Source organism: Taudactylus pleione, unplaced genomic scaffold, assembly GCF_031769625.1.
Source record: "Taudactylus pleione unplaced genomic scaffold, aTauple2 ptg000065l, whole genome shotgun sequence".
NCBI classification, from domain to species: domain Eukaryota; kingdom Metazoa; phylum Chordata; class Amphibia; order Anura; family Myobatrachidae; genus Taudactylus; species Taudactylus pleione.
Window position 1 is genome coordinate 1,233,370 of NW_028284467.1, and position 25,819 is coordinate 1,259,188.

The window sequence follows — 25,819 nt, forward strand, 5'->3', positions numbered from 1 at the left end:
AGGGGGTGCTCTGTCCATCAGGGGTGCTCCCCCCAAGTGCAAAAAAATAAATATTTTTTCTGTGTTTGTGAATTGTGTGCACTGTGGCTGCACGTGCATCAACAAAGGAGCAGCGCCAAGCGTGCGCCTGTGTCCCATAAGTAAAAGGCCGGCTGGGTTGTCCGTTAAAGGGTGCTGTAACCCCCAAAGGGCACTCCAAACAAAATAAAAAAATATATTTTTTTGTGTTTGTGAATTGTGTGCGCAGTAGCCGCACGTGCATCAACAAAGTAGTGCCAAGCGTGTGCCTGTGTCCCATAAATAAAGGGCCGGCTGGATGGACCGCTAAATGGTGCTGTAACCCCCAAAGGGCACTCCAAACAAAATAAAAAATATATTTTTTTGTGTTTGTGAATTGTGTGCGCAGTAGCCGCACGTGCATCAACAAAGTAGTTCCAAGCATGCGCCTGTGTCCCATAAATAAAGGGCCGGCTGGATTGACCGCTAAAGGGTGCTGTAACCCCCAAAGGGCACTCCAAACAAAATAAAAAATGTTTTTCTGTTTGTGAATTGTGTGCACTGTGGCTGCACGTGCATCAACAAAGGAGCAGCGCCAAGCATGCGCCTGTGTCCCATAAGTAAAAGGACAGCTGTCTTGTCCATTAAAGGGTGCTGTAACCCCCAAAGGGCACTCCAAACAAAATAAAAAAATATATTTTTTGTGTTTGTGAAGTGTGAGCGCAGTAGCCGAACGTGCATCAACAAAGTAGTGCCAAGCATGCGCCTGTGTCCCATAAATAAAGGGCCGGCTGGATTGACCGCTAAAGGGTGCTGTAACCCCCAAAGGGCACTCCAAACAAAATAAAAAAAAACATTTTTTTGTGTTTGTGAATTGTGTGCACAGTAGCCGCACGTGCATCAACAAAGTAGTGCCAAGCGTGCGCCTGTGTCCCATAAATAAAGGGCCGGCTGGATCGACCGCTAAAGGGTGCTGTAACCCCCAAAGGGCACTTCAAACAAAATAAAAAAATATTTTCTGTGTTTGTGAATTGTGTGGGCTGTAGCTGCACGTGCATCAACAAAGGAGCAGCGCCAAACGTGTGCCTGTGTCCCATAAGTAAAGGGCCGGCTGGCTCATTTCTTAAAGGGTGGTGTAACCCACAAAGTGCACTAGTCTCCAACAAAAATAAAAAATTATTTTCTGTGTTTGTGTGCGCCTTAGCCACACGTATATATCAATATAACATAAATGGAGGACCAAACTTTCTCCGATAGAAATAAAATAGGGAAAGATCAAGAACCACTTCCTCCTAGTGCTGAAGCTGCTGCCACTAGTCATGACATAGACGATAACATGCCATCAACGTTGTCTGCCAAGGCCGATGCCTAATGTCATAGTAGAGGGCACATACAATCCCAAATGGCAAAGTTCAGGAAAATAACCTTGAAAAAAACATTTAAATCATTTGAAGAGAAATGTAAACTTGCCAATATGCCATTTACGACACGGAGTGGCAAGGAATGGCTAAGGTCTGTGCATTCTAAGAAGATATCACAAATCCCCAAGGAGAGTCCAAGTGTGGTGGTGGTTGCGATGCCAGACCTTCCCAGCACTGGACAGGAAGAGGTGGCTCTTTCCACCATTTGCACGCCCCCTGCAAGTGCTGAAAGGAGCACCCACAGTCCACTTGCTGATATGCAAATTGAAGATGTCACTGTTGAAGTACAACAGGATGAGGATACTGGTGTAGCTGGCGCTGAGGAGGAAGTTGGCGAGGAGGATTCTGATGGTGATGTGGTTTGTTTAAATCAGGCTCCGTGGGAGACAGTTGTTGTCCGTGGGATGAAAAAGCCCATCATGGTCATGCCTGGGCAGAAGACCAAACATTCCACCTCTTTGGTCTGGCAATATTTCTATCCAAATCCGGACAACAACTGTCTTGCCATATGTACCATATGTATAGGTGAAATAAGTAGGGGTAGGGACGTTAACCACCTAGGAACATCCTCCCTTATACGGCACCTGCAGTGCGTTCATAAAAAGTTACTGTCAAGTTCAGAAACTTTGGCTAAGACCGTAAGCAGTCCAGGGACACCTAAATCCCGTTGTCCTGTTGTATCCAAGTGCCTGCAAACCACACCGTCAACTCCCTCCTCGTCAATTTCCTCCTTAGTCAGGATCGGAAGTAGTCCTGCAGGCCATGTCACTGGCATGACTGACTCTCCTATCCGGGATTCCTCCGGAGGATCCTGCATTGCTACGCCTCCTGCTGCCGCTGCTGCTGTTGCTGCTGCTGGGAGTCGTTCATCATCCCAGAGAGGAAGTAAGAACACCACTACTTTTACAAAACAATTGACCCTCCAACAGTCCTTAGCGAGGAGGATGAAGTACGACAGCAGTCATCCTGAAGCAAAACGTATAACTGAGGCCTTGACTGCTATGTTGGTGTTAGACGTGCATCCGGTATCCGCCATTAGTGCAGTGGGATTTAGACAATTGATGGAGGTAGTGTGTCCCTGGTTCCAAATCCCGTCTAGATTCCACTTCACTAGGCAGGCGATACCGAGACTGTACAGAAACGTCAGAAAAAGTGTCCTCAGTGTCCTGAAAAATGCCGTTGTACCCAATGTCCACTTAACCACGGACATGTGAACAAGTGGAACAGGGCAGACTAAGGACTATATGACTGTGACAGCCCACTGGGTAGATGTATCACCTTACGCAGCAACAGCAGTAGCGTCACCAGTAGCAGCATCTCAGAAACGCCAGCTCGTTCCAAGGCAGGCTACGCTGTGTATCACCGGTTTCAGTAAGAGGCACACCGCCGACAACCTCTTAGAGAAACTTCGGGAAATCCCACTTAGACTCTCCTGGGGATTTGTGATATCTGACAATGCCACCAATATTGTGCGGCCATTACATCTGGGCAAATTCCAGCACGTCCCATGTTTTGCTCACACAATAAACTTGGTGGTGCAGAATTTTCTGAAAAGCGACAGGGGCGTGCAGGAGACGCTTTGGGTGGGCCGAAAAATTTCTGGCCACTTTCGCCATTCAGCGACTGTGTGCCGAAGACTGGAGCGCCAGCAAACACTCTTGAACCTGCCTCGCCATCACCTGAAGCAAGAGGTTGTGACGCGATGGAACTCAACCCTCTATATGCTTCAGAGGATGGAGGAGCAGCAAAAGGCCATTCAAGCCTATACATCCACCTATGACATAGGCAAAGGAGGGGGTATGCACCTGACTCAAGCGCAGTGGAGAATGATTTCCGTGTTGTGCAAGGTTCTCCAGCCCTTCGAACTTGCCACACGTGAAGTCAGTTCAGACACTGCCAGCTTGAGTCAGGTCATTCCCCTCATCAGGCTTTTGCAGAAGCAGCTGGAGAAAGTGAAGGAGGAGCTAAGACGGAGCGATTCCGCTCGGCATATGGGACTTGTGGATGAAGCCCTTCATTCGCTTTGCCAGGATTCCAGGGTGGTCAATCTGTTGAAATCAGACCACTACATTTTGGCCACCGTGCTCGATCCTAGGTTTAAAGCCTATGTGGTGTCTCTCTTTCCGGCCGACACAAGCCTGCAGAGGTGCAAACACCTGCTGGTGAAAACACTGTCAGCTGAAGCGCAACGTGACATGTCAACAGCTCCTTCTTCATTTTCTCCCACAACTGGGGCTGCCAGGAAAAAACTTAGATATCCTAAGCAACCCGCTGGCGGTGATGCAGGGCAGGCAGGACCAAGTTTGGACATCTGGTCTGGACTGAAGGACCTGGCAACAATTTCTGACATGTCTACTGTCACTGCATATGATACTGTCACCATTGACAGAATGGTGGAGGATTACATCGGTGACAGCATCCAAGTAGGCATGTCAGACAGTCCGTACATGTACTGGCAGGAAAAAGAGGCAATTTGGAGGCCCCTGTACAAACTGGCTCTATTTTATCTGAGTTGCCCCTCCTCCAGTGTGTACTCCGAAAGAGTGTTTATTGCTGCCGGGAACCTTGTCAGCGAAAGGCGTAGGAGGTTGCCTCCACAAAATGTGGAGAAGATGATGTTCATAAAAATGAATTATCAACTCTTCCAGGGAGACCAGCCTCCAGAACGTACAGAGAGACCTGTGGTGGTGGATTCCAGCGGGGACGAGTTAATACTCTGTGAGGATGAGGATGTACACAACACTGAAGAGGGTGAGGAATCGGTGGATGAGGAGGATGAGGACGACATCTTGCCTCCGTAGAGCCAGTTTGTGCAGGGACAGATTAATTGCCAGCTTGTTTTGTGGGGGCCCAAACGAACCAATCATTTCAGTAACAGTCGTGTGGCAGACCCTGGCGCTGAAATGATTGGTTTGTTAAAGTGTGCATGTCCTGTTTATACAACATAAGGGTGGGTGGGAGGGCCCAAGGACAATTCCATCTTGCACCTCTTTTTTTTCTTTGCATTTGCATTATGTACTGTTTGGGGCCTAGTTTTTCAAACTGCCATCCTGTCTGCCACTGCAGTGCCACTCCTAGATGGGCCACGTGTTTGTGCCGCCCACTCGTATCGCTTAGCATAGTCATCCAGCTACCTCGGTGCAACCTTTTGGACATAAAAACACTATTGTGAGGTGTGAGGTGTTCAGAATAGACTGGAAATGAGTGGAAATTAAGGTTATTGAGGTTAATAATAGCATAGGAGCAGAAAAACCCACAAATTCTGTGATTTTAGCTGTTTTTATGCTTTTTTTTTTTTAAAATACAGATCCAAAACACAAAACCCAGAACCCAAAACACGGAAGGGTGGTTTTGGCAAAACCAATCCAGATCCAAAACACGAAGAAAGATCCAGATCCAAAACCAAAACACAAAACACGAAAAGTGGCCGGTGCACACCCCTAATCTGATTGTTCGCAAATGTCAAAAACACACCCATTTATGTAAATACACTGAAACTTCTGTAGCTGAGTTTTAGAAGTCACTTTACACTGCAGAGAATACTCGTTTTACAAAAATAAAGAATGCTTCATACTCAGTTGGTGTAGGGAAATCCTGCACATATATTTTTTAGTGTTGTCATAAGACAAAAAAAATGTAATTTGCGTTTGCTTCACTAAGCATTACAGATACTTCAATTGAGTACTTATTTTATGCTCTATCCAATAATTAACTGTAATGGCACTGTGTACTGTACTGCGATTTTTAGAAATGTCTTTGTGTGAAATCATATCCCCAATGCTTCATCAAACACAGCTAGGTCTATGAGAGGGAGCCGCAGCTACATACAATGTACTGCACTCCCCACTCCACCAAGAATGTGTGAAGGAGGTGTGTCCAGCATGTAGGGTTAAACTAAAGGGAAATCAAGATAAACATTAGGAGCAGTACTGAATGGGGCATGGAGGGCTAGATTTATTGCAACCCACTAAAGGAATTCCACTAATAAAATCCACAGTTTTGTGTGTACTCAAAAAAATACACATTACCTATATGATGGTTTCTCTGTAACAGGGAACCTCTAAATAAATTGATCCTCCCTGGGCAGACAATTTTCAGTCGGTATCCACTATTCATGTAAAAGATCACATGGTCTTGCAGATGCCTGTTTGTGTAGCAAAATAACCAATGTCATCATCATACAGCAGAGGTTAAACCAGACTTGTGCTTCCATGTCACCTCCTACCCCATGTCCCCTACAGCCTCCTGCTGCCTGTGTCTCTCCAGCCTCCTGACCCATCTTTTCAGCCTTTTGCCCTATCAATCCAACCTCCTGCCTATCCAACCAACTCCCCAGCATCACTCCAGCCTCCTGACTTTCCAGGCTTCTGCCCCCTGTCTCTCCAGCCTCCTGCCCCTGTGTCTTTCCAGCCACTTTTTTTTCAGCCTCCTGCCCCTGTGTCTTTCCAGCCACTTTTCTTTTCAGCCTCCTGCCCCATCACTCCAGCCTCCTGTCTTTCCAGCCTCCTGCCCTGTGTCAAACCAGCCTCCTGCCACTCCAGCCTCCTGCCCCCTGTGACTCTAACCTTCAGCCCCCTGTCACTTCAGCCTCATGCCCGCTGTCATTCCAGACCCCTGACTCTCCAGCCTCCTGTCACTCCAGCCTTCAGCCCCCTGTCACTCCAGCCTATTGTCAATTTAGCCCCACCACTACAGTCTCTTGACCCTGTCAGTCCAGCCACATGTCTCCCCAGCCTCCTGCCCCCTTCTTTTCCAGCCTCCTGCTCCCTGTTACTCCAGCCTCCAGCCCCTGTCACTCCAGCCCCTGTCACTCTAGCCTTCAGCTACCTGTCACTACAGCATTCAGTCCCCTGTTACTCTGGCCTCCTGTCTCTTTAGAGTCCTGCCCTGTGTCTTCTCAGGCTCATGCCCCCTGTCACTCCTGCCTTCAGTCCCCTGGATCTGGCTTTTTAAATGTATTTTATGTGGATCTGGCTATTTCAGTGTATTTTATGAAATTTGGCTTTTTCAATGTAGTTTATGTGGAACATAAGGGATCTGTTGAAGATGTCAGGTGTATCCTGGTAGCACCCTAAATGAAAATGAGGATGTGAGATGATCCTGTTGTAGATGCACCTTGATGAGCTCATAAACCACTATATTGCAGCATGCATGTTACTTATCTAATTTATATCACTAAATTATTACACTAGAGTGCGCTTGATTCTCACCCTTTCTTATCATCTATCACCATTTGAGACACCACAGCAAAGGTCTCCCAGGAGAACACACAGCAGCCACCTGAAATACAAGGAGAGTATTGTGAAGGAGATTCTTGGAAAAGATACCAATACAGACACTGTGGGTGTAGTGCTATATCAGTAGCATTGTTGTCCTCCCAGAGGGTTTTGAGTTGTTACCACAGTTTTTTTTAAATATTACAATTACAACTATTATAAAAGTCTATCATAAGAGTAATCAGTGGCTTATAAGATCCCCTCTGGTGGCAGAGTGAGGTACTGGACATAAGAAATATACTTTATATGAAAATGTACATTTAGCTGTTAAGTACAAACAGAATAGTGAATACAAAGGTTCCTGAAACCAATGAGACAGTCTTCACAGTAATGAAAGACATCAATGCAGTGCAATCTGTTATGTATGTTTACGGTTTGGTTTGGTTTACAGTATCTGGGGGCACATTTTACAATTTAGTTTTTTATGATGCTGTTTAAGAAGTAACAAGGTAATTATATGTATTGTTACTAGAGATGTGCGGATCCCCATGTTTAGGTTCTACATCGTCGTATTTTGGTTTTGCCAAACCACCCTCAAGCATTATGAGTTTGGTTTTGGTTTTGGATTTTTAAAGATATTGATAAAAACAGCTAAATCAAGTAACTTGGAACTGTGGGCCTGATTCAGAGCCGCTCTCTCTGAATCAGGGCGTTTTTTTTTTTTCCTTCAGGCCGCTCGCTAAGCTGTGGGTGACCACCCACAGCTTTTGCGAGCGGCCTGGAGCCCATTGATTATCGCGAACAGCAGGCTTGTGAGGAGATCCTGTGATAGGGTCTCAGCTCTCACAAGCCCGAGTGGACTCCCTGCTCTAATAGAGCAGGAAGTCCACTACTGACATCACAAGTGATGTCAGGAGGGCCGCCCACAAACGCCAGGCATTCCTAAGGGAACGTCTGCATTTGTGCAGCCACCCCCCTCCCCACCTACAAAACGGTGTGAGCTGTCAATGAACATCGACAGCCGCCCCGTCTTGTAGCGAGACCCGTAGCAACGGAGCAGCCATCGCTGGATGGGTCTCGCCCATACCGGAGGTGGCGCATGCGCAGTGGGGGACCATCGACCTGCTTGCAAGCGGGTCTGAATCAGGCCTTGTGTTTGTTCCTATAGTATTATATTAACATCATAACATCAATTTCCGGACAATTATGACCACCTCAAAGCTCACAATTTTGTTCTACCAATATTGGGCAAAAGCTGTAGCGTGCTAGCTGGCAAAACTAAGCAGCAGAGCAGCGACACAAACACACGACAGTTTAATAGAATATAGGGAATGTAGTCAGGATCCCAATCATCAGAATCCCGACAGATTCCGACTTTAAGGGTTAGGGTTAGGCACTAGGGGGAGGGTTAGTGTCAGGCTGCGGGAGGATGAGTTAGTTTCAGGCTGCGGGAGGATGGGTTAGTGTCAGGCTGCGGGAGGATGAGTTAGTGTCAAGCTGCGGGAAGATAGGTTAGTGTCAGGCTGCAGGAGGATGGGTTAGTGTAGGCTTGGGGAGGATGGGTTAGTGTCAGGCTGCGGGTGGATGGGTTAGTGTCAGACTGCGGGTGGATGGGTTAGTGTCAGGCTGCAGGAGGATGGGTTAGTGTCAGGCTGCAGGAGGATGGGTTAGTGTCAGGCTGTGGGAGGATGGGTTAGTGTCAGGCTGCGGGTGGATGGGTTAGTGTCAGATTGCGGGTGGATGGGTTAGTGTCAGGCTGCAGGAGGATGGGTTAGTGTCAGGCTGCAGGAGGATGGGTTAGTGTCAGGCTGCGGCAGGATGGGCTAGTGTCAGGCTGCGGGAGGATAGGTTAGTGTCAGGCTGCAGGAGGATGGGTTAGTGTCAGACTGCGGGAGGATGGGTTAATGTCAGGCTGCGGGAGGATGGGTTAGTGTCAGGCTGTGGCAGGATAGGCTAGTGTCAGGCTGCGGGAGGATGGGTTAGTGTCAGACTGCAGCAGGATGGGCTAGTGTCAAGCTGCGGGTGGATGGGTTAGTGTCAGGCTGCCGGAGGATGGCTTAGTGTCAGGCTGCGGGAGGATGGGTTAGTGTCAGGCTGTGGGAGGATGGGTTAGTGTCAGGCTGTGGGAGGATGGGTTAGTGTCAGGCTGCCCATTATATACCCCAACATATACCATACAGTGCCCAGCATACATACCCATACAGTGCCCAGCATGCACACCCCATACCCACACTGACACCACATCCACTCCCATTCAGAGATCAACATACACCCCCTATACACACAAACTCAAAGTGCACAGCATACAGCCCCCCTACCCATACAGTACCACCATGCACCCCCATATACATAGTCCCAGACACACACACATACAGTACAGTAATACATTACTATTCTATACCTGTAGCACAGCCACACAGCATCTGTCATGACCCTGTGTCCAGCAGCAGAGAGCAGGGATAACTAGAGGAGAGGGTAAATACTGCCCTCACTGCAGAAGGGTGGCAGCCATGTTGCTGAAGCTCTGCAATTCCAGACCAGTGTTGCCAACTCTGAAATTGAAAACAAGCAACGTATAAGTAAAAAACAAGCCCAAAATAAACCCAAACCAATCCTAAAAAGCCCCCAAAAAAAGCCCAATTTATGGAGGTGTCTCTTTGTCCTCACTCTCTACCTGTCTAACTTCCTTTATTCCCCCTCTTCTCTAACCTAAATATTTTAGTGTATGCACAGCATTATCTGCCTATATTGCTTTTCTCCCTCTACACCAGCCTCCATATTTTTACCTCCTCCCTCTTTTCATACCTCATTCCCTTTCCAGTCTTCAGCTGGGTACACACTTTCCGATGTGTGTATCCAGCGATGCAACACCAGACCATGCAATATATATTGGGCGTTGGATACTTACTGCACGATGTGGTGACCAAACATCCGATATGTCGGGAACCGGCTCCATCCACCATGCCGGCGTCGGCATCTGGGTTGTTCCATCGGCCCTACATGCAGGCCGACAGAACGTCACCGATGGACGACCTGCGGGAGTGCACAGGGTCACACATAGTGGGTACACACTGGCCGATGTGGATGATATGTCAGCCCAATCAGCAGGATCAGGCGACATATCGTCTAGTGTGTGCCCACCTTTCCTTTACCTGACTCTTCTCTGCATTTCTCTCACCCTTCTTCTTGACCTCCTTCATTCCTGTCACCTGTCTAATTCATTATCCCCTCTTTTTAATAGCCTCAGTCATTTTAACTCGCCCCCATGTACCTGCCTCATTTCTGTCATCTAGTTTACCTCTCCTTCATGCCTGCCCCCTCCAACTTCACCCTGTCCACTGCCCTCTGTTCCCCAGACACAACCTTCCCCCCTCCCTCAATCACTACCAGTGCAAAAAACACACACATCACACACACATTTACTTACCTCCAGGGGTGCCACGGCAATACACACAAAAAAAGCAAGCCCAAAAACAAGCAATCTTAAAAAAAGCATGCCCAAAAACAAGCAACAAGCAACTTACTAAAAACACAAGCAACTTGCAAAAAAAACAAGCCCAATTCTGCTTGTTATAAGCGGACTTGGCAACTATGTTCCAGACACCTCTCTTTCATATGCTCTCCCCCTCGTGGCCACTGGCTGCAATTACAGCTAGAGAAGGTGCTCTACAATTGCCCACAGCAGAGGAATGCGGGGCATTTAATTAAGTTTCCGGGGCATTGGGAGACCGTGCCTTGATCCGGGAGTCTCCCGCAGGAATCGAGAGGGTAGGCAGGTATGTGTTAGAGTTTCAGCAAAATTGAACCACACATCTTTAATTGTTACCCATTATTTTATTTAGTTTCCTCATAGTGTGTTACCATCATTTATGGAATAACATTTTCAGATTCAGTATTAAACCAGATAGTTTAGGGATCCACAAGAGGGGGAGAGTGTGCTACCACACATGCACAGTGTGTCCGTGCGTCTTCAGCTCCATCCTCCATGCTAAAAGGATGTGCCCCTGAGAGTCTTGAGCGATACCCACATAAAAACGGTGTCATAGAGGCCCGGGGCGCCAAGAGGGGGGAAGCGTGTACTAATTACCTGGGCCCGAGCTTGCTGGATCAGTCTAAATACTGATCAGCATTTAGACTGTCGGCTTCCTGACTATATCCCCCTGGAAGTTCGCTAAGCAGATACAGAAGGAAAAAATTATGGAAAGTTACTAGTGATCCTGGGGGTGTGGTATGTCAGGTCGACAGTTCTCATTTTTATGTGCATAAGGTCAACATGAAAATGTCGGCATAAAGTGGAGAAGTTACCCAAAAGAACTAATCAGCTTCTAACTGCTTCTGTCATTTATCTAGCACAGTCTTTAAATTAACTTACTATAGGGAATTGCTTAGGGCAACAACTTTATCTCCCTCCAAGGATTAATACATCTCCCTGTGGGTCATTTAGGATATGACAATGGGTCTGATTCAGAGCCGGACGCTATTTGCGGTCGTTCGTTCAGAAAAAAGGGGGTGGCTATTCAAATGAACCATTCGCTCTTTGCGGTCTGTTCACTCCTCTATGTCAGAACGAGCGAACAAAACTTGCGGTCGTAATTTTGAAAAATACGCCCCCTGCCCGCTCGCATCATATGTCATATCCGCTATTTATTAGATTAATCGAGTACATCGAACAGCGTATGAACTGCTCACTATTCTTGTGGTTGGTTTTTCCTACCGCTATCTTGCGAGCAGTTCTGACTATAAAACAACCAAGTGACGTGGTCAATGACGCTGCTGTATCAATTATGCACACCCTTAAAACGCCCGTTTTGACCTTTAAGCACGCCTGCGTTCTGAATTCCACTCCCCGTTTTCAAGCACCTTCCCCTGTTACCACCCATATACGCCTCCTCCTGTCACTCAAAATAGCAGGCATTCGCTATTTAGCGAACAAACAATTTTCGGCCTCACTGACTGGTTCGTGCATGCGTATTACAATCCGTACGCATGCGCAGATGAGCGAACATCGCTCATAACGAACGAGCGGCCGCTTACGAGCGGCTCTGAATGAGGGCCAATGTACGGAAGCTTCTAGATGGTATGGTGACAGGGATGTCAGTGAACAACCCAGAAAGTCTAGAATATGAAAGTTATGAAGTGTAAGCAAACACGTTGCCCATTTCCAAAGTCAGTGTCCAGAGTTAAAGCACCATTGTAACTGATGTACAGGAAAGTTTGTGGACCATTGGAGGTCGAAGTTAATGAATGGAAACCGTTACTTCATGGTACTCATAGATGATGCTTCAAAGGTTGATGCACGTATAATTCCTGAAAAGAGAAGTTACCAGTAAATTTGGAGAATTCAAGATTATTGTAAAAACCCAGACAGACCTAAGAATAAAAGTGTTAAGTTCTGATAATGTTGGAGAATACAAAAACAGAGATCTTGCTACTTTTGTAAAGAGGAATGGTATCCAAGACCAGCTACAGTTGCTTACACACCTGAACAAAATGACTTAACTGAGAGGGCAAATAGAATAATCGTTGACACAGCATGGACTATGTTAAGTGATGCAGATTTGGATAAAATATTCTGGGTAGAAAAAGTCCTTACTATGATATACATTAAGAATCGAGCACCTTCGGTGGCAGTTAAAAATAAAATACCATTAGAGGCAATGCCCAATTAAAAGGCAAGCATCAAACGTCTCTGTGTATTTGGATGTAAAGCATATGCTCGTATTCCTAAAGAAAGAAGATGCAAGTTAGATCCCGGGGGCTTTATTTAAAAAAGTGTCAGGTTGTAAAACCTAAAACATCTGTTTGTGTTTATGCCCAACATTGAAAAGGGCTGTGCTTTTACTAGCAAGAGGTAGATTTTATCAACAGACCGAGAGAGGGGGGCAGTGGATGGGGCTTTGGAAGGGGGGAAGATAATGAGCTCTGTTTTGGACATATTTCATTTGAGATAACCAGATAGAGATGGTAGAGAGGCAGGAAGAAACCCAAGTGAGGACTGTGGGAGAGACATCAGATGAGGAATGGTAAATTTGAGTATTATCAGCATACAGGTAGAAGTGGACACCAAAGTTTACAGAGGGAGGAGGTATAAAGGGAGAAGAGGAGGGGCCCAAGGATGGATCTTTAGGAAACACCGACAGGTAGAGGAGAAGTAGAGGAAACAGAATTAGAAGTAGAGACAGAAAAGGAACGGTTAGTGAGGTAGGTGATGAAGCAAGAGAGGAAGGCTTCATGGAGAACAATGGGGTGGAGGGAATTGAAGGAGAAGTGGGTGATCAACAGTGTCAAAGGCAGCAGATAGATCAAGAATGATTAGAATAGAGAATTTACCATTGGCTTTAGTAATGAGAATTTCATTAGTGACTTTAATAAGGGCAGTTTTTGTGGAGTGGAATGTATGGAACCCAGATTGGAGAGCATCAAGAAGGGATTTAAAAGAGAGAAAAGAGGTGAGTCTTAGCTTGGAGGTAGAAGGGAACATGGAGAAAAAAGGCAGGAGATTGATGGGGCGGTCGTTCAAAGGAGAGTTTGGGTCAAGTGAGGGTTTCTTATGAATGAGTGAACCAAGTGCATGTTTGAGGGAGGAGGGGACAGTGCTGGATGAGAGGGATAGGTTGAAGAGATGGGCAAAATAAGAGCAGTCTTCAAGGGAGAGGGAGAAAAGGAGAAGAGATGAAATAGGGTCCTGAGGACAGGGGGTGGTGTGAGGAGATAAGAGGACGGCATGGGATTCATCCGCAGTAATGGGGGAGAAGGAGGATAAGGTGATAGGTGTGGAAAGGGAGGGGAGTGGGGGGTTAGGAGGAGGGTGGAGGGATGAGATGTCATTGCAGATGGCACTGTAGGTGATGAAAGCAAGGACAGAGAGAAGGGAGGGTATGGGAGGGGTGAGAGGATGGAGCAGGGAGTTGAAGGTGGCAAAGAGTCAGTGAGACGATTGGACACCTGAAGAATGACTGCTTAGCATAGTTAAAGGTAGCTGTAGGAGAAGAGTGTGAATTTAAAGAGGAGGAAATCAGCATGACAGCATGATTTCCTCCAGTACCATTGTGTTTATTCCCAGGATAAGATTGTAGGTAAGTATTTCATAAGAGTGTCATCAAATCACAATTGATTTAATCAGGGAACATTTTCTTCATCTCCTCATAGGTGAAATTAGAAGCTGCCTAGATGATGCTTCTTAATTTTGCTCTCCTCTCAGTGCAGTTTCTACATCATTTTATAAAAAAGAATCACGATAAATAGGCCCCTTAGCCACATATGCATATTGTTATTTTATAGAGGCTATTTAGACCTAAGTATCTTGCAACACAGCATACGTCAGTCATAGACAGTGATAATCCCACTGTAAAAGTGCTGCCCCAAAATCAATTCAGGACAAAGCAATTTCTCTAATAACAGAGCTTTAACAATATAAATGTGAATTTGCTGGACTGGTATTATTCATCTGTCACTGGCTACAATGAATACATGCACAGATCTAACTCATTAAAGTAGGTGTGTCTAGAAACTGCAGAGCAGTCTCCAAAAATGTGTAATCCCTTTACAGCAAGCTGTGTGTCTCCTGTGTTCTAAAGTGAATTAGTGCAGGACACAAAGAAATTCTGATTAGATTTGGGGTCCAACCAGGTGAGACGGCACCTGTCAGAGACAAGCTTGTTATGCTCCAGCAGGTGACAGGTAGTGGGAGAGAGGAAGGGAGTGACTCATTGGTTCATTGCTCTGCACACCAGTCAGTGCTCTTTGTCCACACGCCTGCCTCTCAGTGACAGCTCCCATCACTTGGATATGTTGCGGCCACAGCGAGAGCTCTTTGCTTTGTGTAACTGTCTGTCAGCATCTCAGTAAAGCTGAAAGGTATAAGAGGGGCAATTAGAAAGCAAGAAAGTGACTGCTTTAGCATTGGATGCACCCTGACAGAAAGTGGGCATTGATGGAGCTGAGTAACTTGCAAATAATTTTCTGTCTCTGACGCAGAATAGAGACAAGAGCTGCTGAAATTGCAAGTGTGACAGAGAATTCCCTGGACCAAGAATACAGTGACACGTGGAAAGGATTGCTTATGACAATAAATTAATATCTGAGAATACTGTAGGAGAAGGATATCATATCAGCATTGCTAAGGCCTAAGGACACTTAAAAGGAGAGAATGCTGAAAGTGTCTCCATATGTACAGTATGCCAAATTAAATTACTCATTGTAAATCAACATTTAGCGCAGGGCCGGAATTCCCGCTAGGCATCCTAGGCGCTCGCCTAGGGCCCAGCGGGACCCGTGGACGGGCCCCTTTGCCCTTAGAAATTACTCGATCACAGTGCTCCCAGAGGTGCACTGCGCGAGTACCACGTCCCGCCTCCTCCTCTCCCAGAGAGTCCCGCGCGGCTGTCTCATGCCGAACGTAAATATTCCTGGCTTACCCCGCTGAACCACGCCGAGCCAGTTTAAACTCAGTTTCCTTTGACCATCAAGGGACAACACGGTTTTATTAACAGGTATCCAACGTTTGTTCCTTATCATCTAAGTACCCGGCAGAACATTGTGTGACTCTTTAACCGCTCATAAGGGTACTTATTTGTATTCTACATACAGACCTATTTCTGAAACATATGCTCAGCCTCTGTATTTACTTCCGAGACTTGTCACATTGCCTGTGTCTTTGATATTATCGACCGGCATCATTTCAATGGGCTTTTTAATACTGATCTATTGCTGGGGAGAGCTATCAATTAGCTATAGGCTACACTGTTGCCTTATATTATTGCAATTTGCTACAAGGGTTTATAGTCACCTTTATTTAGGGATATGGTGTAGCCACCACCTTATCTACTTTAGGAGATTGTGTTACAGATTATTGGAGCCTGATCAACTCCCTAATTTGTATGGTATACGTTTTCCTGCTTACCACGTTTTTCATGAGCTAATTAGCAGTGGTCTATGTCATATATTTTTATGTGCTTATATATGTGTGTTTTTGTTTATTCTTTTAAGGTATTAAACTTTATTCATTTATACATATGTGTTGTCCCTACGTTCCAACATTAATATCAGAGCGCAGTTTTTTCCTTCATTGTTTGTGGCTGTCTTTCTGTCAAGGAGAGAGAGACAGTACGTGGCCCTGCAGCCTGCCTGCGGTTCCTTGCGGAGAGAAGCCGGGTGTGCGTGTGCACACTTGCACAGAGACAGAGTGACTCACCGGGTGCGTGGCCCGCCCTCCCGCCGCCCTGTCCCTCGCAGCTGATAATCCGTCCATCACCCATCTAGCCGGGCCCCAGCGCAGCCACTCTGCCAGCCTTCCAGGACCACCGCCTCCCACCAGCAGCACCCAGCAAGGCCAGGCAGGAAAGGCCTATGAAAATGTATATTATTATTACCAGTTATTTATATAGCGCACACATATTCCACTGCGCTTTACAGTATATCTCAATGGGAGCAAATAAATAAATATATATATATATGTATTTTTTTATTATTATTAATTTATTTTTTTCTCATCTAGTGACATTGTAAAAACTGCATATATCCAGTAGGTGTCACTAGGTCAAGACTTGACCTGGTGACACCTACTGGATTTAAGCACAGTTTTTACAATGTCACTAGATTATATATTATATATAATTCGCTGAGTTACTACCTATTGTGAAGGTGTTTTTATCTTATTTTCTGTTCCCTTACCTTCTCCTGTCTCCCTCTGTTCATCCCCCTTTCCTACAGTCTCACACTATTTTTCCTCCTATCTTCCTCTGTTCATTTGACCCCCTATCATCCCGTCTCGCCTATCACACTCTGCATGTATGTATGCATGTACGTACACTCCTTTCATGTATATATTTGTTACAGGACGATATATATATATATATATATATATATATAATCTATTTATGTATATATAATGTGATCTAGGAAGACTGTAGTAACTGTGCATATATGCATATAGTACAGTAGGTGTCACTGGAGCAAGATAAGGAAAACCTGGCCCTCCCCGTGTGGAAAAGAATAGGCAGCATTCTTTTTGTCTTCAAAAAACGTGTATTGATCACCGATGGCTTAAATACATAGTTAATGTTTCAAGGTCCTAAGACCTTTTCGTCAGGATTCAAGAGTGCCGCCTATTCCTTTCCACAGATCGGACAGGTTTCCTTTGGAGAAATAAAACTGTATATATTGATGTGTGTATATAATATGATGTGTGTGTCTTGCTCCAGTGACACCTACAGTAATATATGCACAGGATTGTTTGAAGGAGGGGGCCCTTAAACAATGTCTTGCCCTGGTCTAAATCTGGCTCTGTTTAGCAGTCTATGTACTAAAGGCCTGATTCAGACCCATTCGCTATCTGTGTGCGCTCGCTGGATGCATATGCAAATTTGTCAAAGTGACGCCACGGGAAGCGATCACTCGCCAAGGCATAAGCACGACCACCATGTCTTAGCGAGCGGCCACTTTGTGTATGCGTTTGCCCAATCGCACAGGCAGAGCCGCCCACCAGCAACACATCATCTCCAGGAAGTGTATTATTTAAAACACTGGTACATCGAGCACCATCGGATGCGAACGCAGTGCTTGAGGTAGCTTGACCCTACTGCAAGCATTGCGAGGAAATCAGTGTAAAAAAAAGACAAGTGACGAGTACTATAACGCTGCCTGTTAATTATGCACGCCTCTTAAACGGCGTTGAAACACTCAGGCACGCCTGCTTTCGCATCACCAACCCCCGTTATTAGTGTCCTGCCCCTGTTACCACCCACAAACGGCCTCTCCTGTCACTCATTACCCTGGCTGCCTTTGCTGGGCGAGCGAGTGGGTTGCGATCGCAGTGTGTAGTTCGCGCACACGCAGAATGAAGCATGTGCATACACAGAACATCGGGCCACTTGCGAATGCAGAGCGCGAGCGAGCGGGTCTGAATCAGGCCCTAAGTTTTGGAGAGAGATAAAGTGGACGGAGATAAAGTACCAACCAATCAGCTCCTAACTGTCACTTTACAGGCTGTGGGGTCTATGGAGATAGAGTGAACGGAGATAAAGTATGAGCCAATCAGCTCCTAATTGCCATGTTACAGGCTGTGTTTGAAAAATGACAGTTAGCATCTGATTGGTTGGTACTTTATCTCCATCCACTTTATCTTTCTCCAAGGCTTAGTGCATAGACCGGGGGGGCATTTGACATCACTTTTGAGAAAATAAAATGGGGGGGCAATGTCATATCTCAAACATAGGGCAATATTCAATTAGTTTCGCACCTGCAAAAAAGTTTTGCCTGCCGGATTTTTGGCAGACATCCCGTCTTTTGGACGCGGAAGCTTATTGTGCGCATCCCGCTATTCGCCGTATTCAGTTGCAAAACACGCGAAAACAGCAAGCGACGAATTCAGAGGAGGCGAAAAGTGCTGTCAGAATTGGGGAAACCTGCCTGAACTCTCCCAAAAAATGCACTAACATTGGGGATCAATGTAGATGTGCCCAAATAGCCCTAATAAAGCTATTTGGGGTACTTAGGTTGTGTCAATAGCTTCTTATTAGCGTCTTTGCACAAGTGGTGAAGAATGGCATTAAGCAGTATGTCTTTGTGAAAATAAGTAGTCCTGACAAATTTGGGGTACATGAAAATGGGTGCAAGCATATTTTTATGTCTCTGAAGTGAAGTTTTAAAAAATGTGAAAAATGCACCTGTTACATGCACCTGCAATCATAAAAACACCTGACCCATCCTTGCAGACCACCAAGAAGTCTATTTCGCTAGGTTTTATACTTGTCCCCCCACTTTGTGCTTTTTCTCCCCCAAAATTAAAGTACTTTTTGGGGTGTTCTTAAGTTTTTCCCCAGGATTTTTTGACACAGTTATCCTTTGGGGGCTGTCCCAAGAGTTCTGGGAGGTTTCCCCTCTTTGCACCCCAAAATAAAAATTTTGAACTTCTTTTCTCCTGCTATTCAGAGGCGAATCTTTTTCGCCTACAGTATTACATTGTATTGACTTTCCGCGTATGTGAAAACCGTCTGGAATTGAATTCGGAGATCAGTACCGACCTGGCGAAAAGACACAATCGGCAATACTTTTTCACGGAAAACGGCTATCCGCTTCTAATTGAATATGGCCCAAAGGGACATTTTTTAAAAAAATTAAACCATTAGATGTCACATTTTTATTGTCTGTGTCTGCGGATGATAATTGTTTCATTCGCCTCTGCACTTTGGCATTATGAATTTGCTAATAATCACAGAAACAATTTGCTTTGTGCAGATTAATATTTGCACAAATGTTTCATCGAACATCTATTATAATTATTATTTAAATATATTTCTGCTGATTTGGATGACTATAAAAGGTGGTTTAATTGCTTTAGGCACATTTGCCATATTGATGAAAGAAGTAAATAATTCCAAACTACTGTATTTGGTATGTGATTCAAATTGGCAGATCCACTAACCCTTAACCAGAATTATCCAAACACTGCTACATTTACAAAGAACCCTTTTAAATGCTGAGGACCAGCTGATAACTGTTGAAAGTAGAAATATGTAATAGTATTTATTTGCAAGTTATCTAATGAATTGGGAGATTTCAATTTTAAAAATCATTGTAAATTAAGATTTTATTAGCCATACATTGGCGAGCTGCTGATTTGTTTATGAAAGTGTCATTTTCTGAGTGTTTTAACTTTTAAGTGACTTTTAAGTGACTGCCTAGTTATTATTATTATTATTATTATCCTTTATTTATATGGCGCCACAAGTGTTCCGCAGCGCCTTACATAGTACATAGAACTAATAAGTGAACAAGAAACAAGTAACTTACAGTACATTACAGTGCAGGACAAGGACACAACTTAAATACATTGCTGAAATAGTGATTAAAGCACTCACAATAAGCTGCCGGGAGTTGGCGGTCCCGTGATAGGTGCCCTAATGGGGAGTAGAGAGTAGAAGAAAATGTAAAGAGAAGCACATGAGGGAAGATGTCCCTGCTCATGAGAGCTTACATTCTAAGGGGAGGGGCAGACAGACAGGCGTGACACAGAAGGGGAAGATAGGAAGGAAAGAGCATGAGGTGGGTTAGGAGGAGTGCTGGAAGGCCTTGATGAAGTAGTGGCTCTTGAGAGCTCATTTGAAGATTTGTAGAGAGGTGGAGAGTCTGATAGGGAGAGGGAGAGCATTCCAAAGGTAGGGAGCAGCACGGGCAAAATCTCGGATGCGGGAGTGGGAGGAAGTAATCAGTTGGCAAGAGAGGCGGCATGCATTAGTTGAGCGAAGTGGGCGGGTGGGAGTGTGAAGGGAGAGAAGGTCAGAAATGTATGCGGGAGAGGATTTGGTGAGGGCTTTGTAGGTGAATGTGAGAACCTTGAATTGGCATCTGAAGGGGAAGGGGAGCCAGTGTAGGGCTTGAAGGAGAGGGGAAGCAGATATAGAACGTCTGGAGAGGAAGATGAGCCGAGCAGCAGCATTGAGAACAGATTGTAGTGGAGAGAGGTGAGAGACTGGGAGGCCAGCTAGGAGAAGGTTACAGTAGTCCAATCTGGATATGACCAGTGAGTGGATGAGGGTTTTAGTGGCATCCTGGGTGAGGAAGGGTCTAATCCTGGAGATATTTTTTAGGTGAAAACGGCAGGACTGCGAGATGTGCTGAATGTGCGGTTTAAAGGAGAGGGAGGAGTCTAGGATAACTCCAAGACAGCGCACTTTGGGGCTAGAGGAGATAGTTGTGCCATCAATAGATAACGAAATTGTGGAAAGTGATGTAGTGGAAGAGGGTGGGAAGATGATCAGCTCAGTCTTAGACATGTTAAGTTTAAGAAAGCGCTGGGACATCCACGAAGAGACAGCAGAGAGACAGTTGGAGATACGGGTAAGGAGCTCAGGGGTGAGCTCAGGGGTGGAAAGGTAAATTTGAGTATCATCTGCATAGAGATGATATTGGAGGTCAAAGGAGTTAATGAGTTCACCTAAAGAGGATGTATATAGGGAGAAAAGGAGAGGTCCAAGAACAGAACCTTGGGGAACTCCTACCTTTAGTGGAAGTGGAGGGGAAGAGGAGTCATGAGAGGACACAGCGAAGGAACGATCAGAGAGGTAGGAGGAAAGCCAGGAGAGGGCAGTTTCATGTAAACCGAGAGAGTAAAGGATTTGCAGGAGGAGAGGGTGGTCTACAGTGTCAAATGCAGCAGAGAGGTCAAGGAGAATGAGCAGAGAGTAGTGGCCCTTGGATTTGGCAGCAAGGAGGTCGTTGCTGACTTTCGTGAGGGCAGTTTCCGTGGAGTGGAGAGATCGGAAGCCAGATTGAAATGAGTCAAGGAGGGAGTGGGAGGAAAGAAAGGTGGTAAGGCGGTTGTAGACAATACGCTCAAGGAGTTTGGAAGCAAAAGGGAGAAGAGAGATGGGTCGATAGTTTGAAAGTATGTTAGGATCAAGGGTAGGTTTTTTAAGAATGGGGGAGACAAGAGCATGTTTGAATGCAGAAGGGACAGTGCCAGATGATAGGGAAAGATTAAGGAGGTGAGCCAGATGGGAACAGGCAGAAGGAGACAAGTGGGAGAGGAGACGGGAAGGGATAGGGTCAAGAGGGGAGGTGGAAGGAGGGGAGGACCGTATGAGGGCCAAGACTTCCTCTCCAGAAGCAGGGGAGAAGGATGTCAGAGTTGGTGAGACAGAAGGGGAGGGGTGGTAAGGGCAAGGAGGGAGAGGAGTGCTAAGGGTCTGATGGGATATGATGTCCTCACGTATGGAGTAAATTTTAGATGTAAAGTAGGTGGCAAAGTCGAGGGCAGAGAGCGAGGAGGGAAGGCGAGGAGGGGAAGGGCAGAGTAGGGAGTTGAAAGTGGCAAAGAGACGCCGGGGGTTTGAGGACTGGGAGGAGATGAGGTTCTTGAAATATGTTTGTTTGGAGAGAGACAGGGAAGCACTGTAGGAGGAGAGAATAAATTTGAAATGGAGGAAGTCAGCCTTAGAGCGTGACTTTCTCCACTGACGCTCCGCAATTCTTGAACACTTTTGTAGGTATCTGGTGCATTTGGAATGCCAGGGTTGTGGTGTGGATCTGCGAGGGTGAGTGGTTATTGCTGGAGCAACAGAATCAAGAGCAGAAGCAAGGGAGGAATTGTACAGGGAAGTAGCTTGTTCAGGACAGGAGAGAGAAATGATAGGGGAGAGAAGAGAGTCCAGCAGGGAGGAAAAAGCAACAGTGTCAATAGCCTCAATATTACGCTTAGTAATGGTAGCCTTAGGAGTTAGAGGAGGGCAAGGAGAGAGGGATAGGTTAAAAGAGAGAAGGTGATGGTCAGAGAGGGGGAATGGGCAATTGGAGTAATCAGAAATATCACAACGGTGCGTAAAGACCAGGTCAAGTGAGTGCCCACTCACATGGGAGGGTGAGGAGGTCCATTGGGCGAGACCAAATGAAGAGGTGAGGGTAAGGAGTTTAGCTGCAGAGGATTCTGTGGGAATGTCAATAGGAATATTAAAATCACCTAGGATAATGGAGGGAAGATCTGAGGAGAGAAAGTGAGGGAGCCAGGAAGCGAAGTTGTCAAGGAATTTGGAGGGAGAGCCAGGGGGACGGTAAATGACAGCTACTCTGAGGTTTACTGGTTGGAAGAGTCGTATAGCATGAACCTCAAATGTGGGGAATGTAAAGGATGGTTCAGAGGGTATTAGCTGGTATGAGTAACTGGTGGATAGAAGGACCCCAACTCCACCACCATGGCGACACCCAGGCCGGGGGGTGTGGGAGAAGGCAAAGCCCCCAGAGGATAGAGCAGCAGGAGAAGTGGTGTCAGAGGGTGAGATCCAAGTTTCAGTGATGGCTAGGAGATTCAGAGAGTTGGAGATAAAAAGGTCATGGGTGGGGACCAGTTTATTACAGACTGACCTGGCATTCCAGAGGGCACAGGATAGAGAGATAGCATTTGTGGGGGAGATGTGAATGAGATTGTCCGGGTTGCTGTAACGTGGAGGTGAGATTAATTTGGGGGACCGATATGAATAGAGTTTAGTGATGGTGCGGGCACCTGAGCTGGAAAGGGAACCAATAGGAGGTGGGCAGGGAGGGAGATGTGGATGGCAATGGGGTGAAGTGACAGGGAGAGGAGTGTAGGAGGAGGGTTTGGTGGTGGGGTAGTAGGACAGAGGGGGGGTAGAACAGGAAGAAAGTGGAGTAATGGGTGAGGAGTGAAGAGTAGGCAGACAGAGGAGGGGGGAGAAGGGGAGGAGGAGGTGGAAGAGATAAGGGGGAAAGGATAAAGGTGGAAGCAGGGGGCAGAACAGAGGATTAGGTAGAGACAGAGGGAAGGAGGGAGTTGACGAAAACCTTGTCATGGTGTTTATAAGTAAACAAGAGGAAAGAAATTTGGAAATGTAAATGAGATATGAGTGCAAGAGATTTGTAGGAATGCAAGTAAGAAAACAGTGACGTATCAAAGAACAGTGTATCAATATGTATGCAGATTAACAAGATTGTTATAGGGAGAAATAAAAGTGGGGTTCTAATGTGTGCAGAATGTGAAAAATAACGCAGATTGTAAGCAGACAGAGGATGTGAGGCTAGGCAAGAGAGCTGAGATAAAGGACAGTGTTTCAAAGTTGATAGATGTAAACTGACATTTGGAAAAGTACGATAAGCATTGAATTGTATGCTAGAATCAGAAGGCCAGCATTATTAATAGCATTAGAAGTGTTCTTGCCGTGATTGTACAGGGAGTCCAGTTGTAGTCTGAGTCTTTAGATTGTTGGGGTTTGTTGCGTGATGGACCTTTTTCTCCTTCTGTTTTTCCTCGGTTTAACGCAGGTCTATAGCTAGTTATGCACTTAAAAAACTGCACTTAGAAAAAAAGCTGCACCCAGCCAAGGCTTCCCCAGCCAAACTACTGACACTTATACAGGGAAGCAGGCAAGTGTGGACACTAATTAATAGTTCTGCAATCATGTATCTATGTACAGTATGTTGGCCTGCATTTCTGGAAAGATCACACAGACCCTGGGCTTGAAACAGCAGGAATGCTGGGATGGAAGACCGCCTCCTAAATTTCTCTGTTTTTCAATATATTTTTATAATGTCTTTTTTTATAATGTCTTTATGTTTTTTGTCCATACTGGAGGTTGGGAGCAGATGTCTTGTGGCACGCATGCTTGCCATCATAAAAGATAAATCTTTTGTCATGTAAGTAAATGCAGGTTATACTTAATCATCAAACAAAGGTCATATAAGAATGTGCACAAGCACACTGCAAATGCTATTTTTATTGTTTTGTAAGGTTCTACATTTGTAAGGTTCCACCTACTTTGATGCAAATGTGCCCACATTTAATGAATTCCAAGGGCAAGATGTTGGTGCTCTTCTGTTGGGTGGGTTTGGGGGTGTTCCTTGTTCAGAGCAGATTATTTATTATTTAAATGAAGTGGTGTGAGGTAGGATGTCCTCGTTTAACTCCCTCTTCCCTTTGCTAAATCTCTGTGGGGGAGATTGTTTAATGAACAATGGAAGATAGTATCTCTGAGCTGAAGGCTTTTGGTTTTATAAGGAGAGTTAGTTGAATGACAGCCAGTCAGTTAGACAGATCTTCATTGGTCATGGGTTGGCTGAGGAAGGTATGCGTATGTTGAGAAGCGGAATGAGACTGTAGTTGTCATTTTAATCAAGCTTTAAATAATTAATAATAGCTTAATAAAATAAACTGTGGAAATAGATAAAGACTACAATGGGTTTTCACACCCTTATCACAACATATTAGCATTACCTATATGTACTGTATGAATGGATAAGGAGGAGAAATCGCAAATTTCTCCTATAATACCATTGTTTTAGTAAGCAGATCACATTTCCCATAAGTATAATGGGAAATGGGATGTGCTCAAACTTACTAAAATCTAATTATGAAAAAATAAGGGGAGCCTTGTGATAACAATGCACCTGGAAATGGCATTATTAGGTCTTTCCCCAATTTCATCTACTCCAGCTCTGCTCTGACGGGCAGAGCAGTGCCTGGAGCGGCATCTGTGATCAGCCTTGTATGTCTAAATAGGCCACAGGTTGATCACAGTAAAAAAAATAGTTAAAGAAAAAAACTCTTATTTGCCCCCAGGGACCGGTGATTGGTGATCTGGTAAGCTCCTCTGTGACTCCAGTCAGCTGATCACCGGGCTCCTGCTCTGTGACCTTGTCCTCTGATGTGTGCTGTCCCGGGGTCACACAGCAGAAGCCCGGTAATCAGATGACCAGAGCCACAGAGGAGCTCCTTGGATTACCGATCACCAAGGTAAGTGCAAGCAGATGGGTGCAGCGAGGGTGGTTACAGCGGTAGCTGTTGGCAGTGCATGCACAGTTACACTCTTACGGTATTTTGTGCAAAAAATACCCTGAGAATTGTGCGGAGAAGATTTGCAAGGACAGAGTAATATTTACTATATTTGCAATGCGAATTTAGGTGAAAATATTACCCCACAATTGCTAGGTGTATTCTTTTAGGTAACTTAATTTAATTTACATAATTGTAAAAAAATAAATGAAGCATACAGTAGCAGTGAAGAATGGTTTATCTTGTACAAAATATGTTCACAAACAAGGGACACCAATGGAATAGATTTAGCTATGAAATCTATCACTGATCCAATAAACATAAATATGCAACAATACAATTAGGGGCAATGCTGGTTTGACCCACAATAACATTATAAATGAGAAATATAGGTAAGAATTAAGAGTTTTGCATTTTCAGAGCTAATAGCTAGTACATGTAACAATAAAATGTTATGTTTACTTGACAAATTTACATGATGGTGACCCATGAGTGGTAAAGCATGGGGAGATGTGTGCCATTTGAGACAATTATCTTAGCATAAACAATCTTTAAAAGTACGGTAGTCTCTGAGGAGATACATTCAGTATCCCAGCCCAGGAGATGCCGGCGCTTAGAATACCAGCACCGGAATCCAAACACCTAGTGTATCAGAATCTTGGTGCCAGCATCCCTACTGCCAGCATCCCAAAGGTAAGTAGTGGGGTTAGGGGGAGGGATAGGGCTAGGGGTTATAGTTAGGCACGGGGGAGGGGGGAGGGTTAGGTTTATGGTATGGGGGAGGGGGAGGTTAGATTTAGGCACTAGGCAGGAGGTTATGTTCATGCACCGGGGAGAGAGGGTTAGGGTAGGGAGAGGCAGAGGGTTAGAATATCTACCAACAGGTGTTGGTATCCTAACCCTGT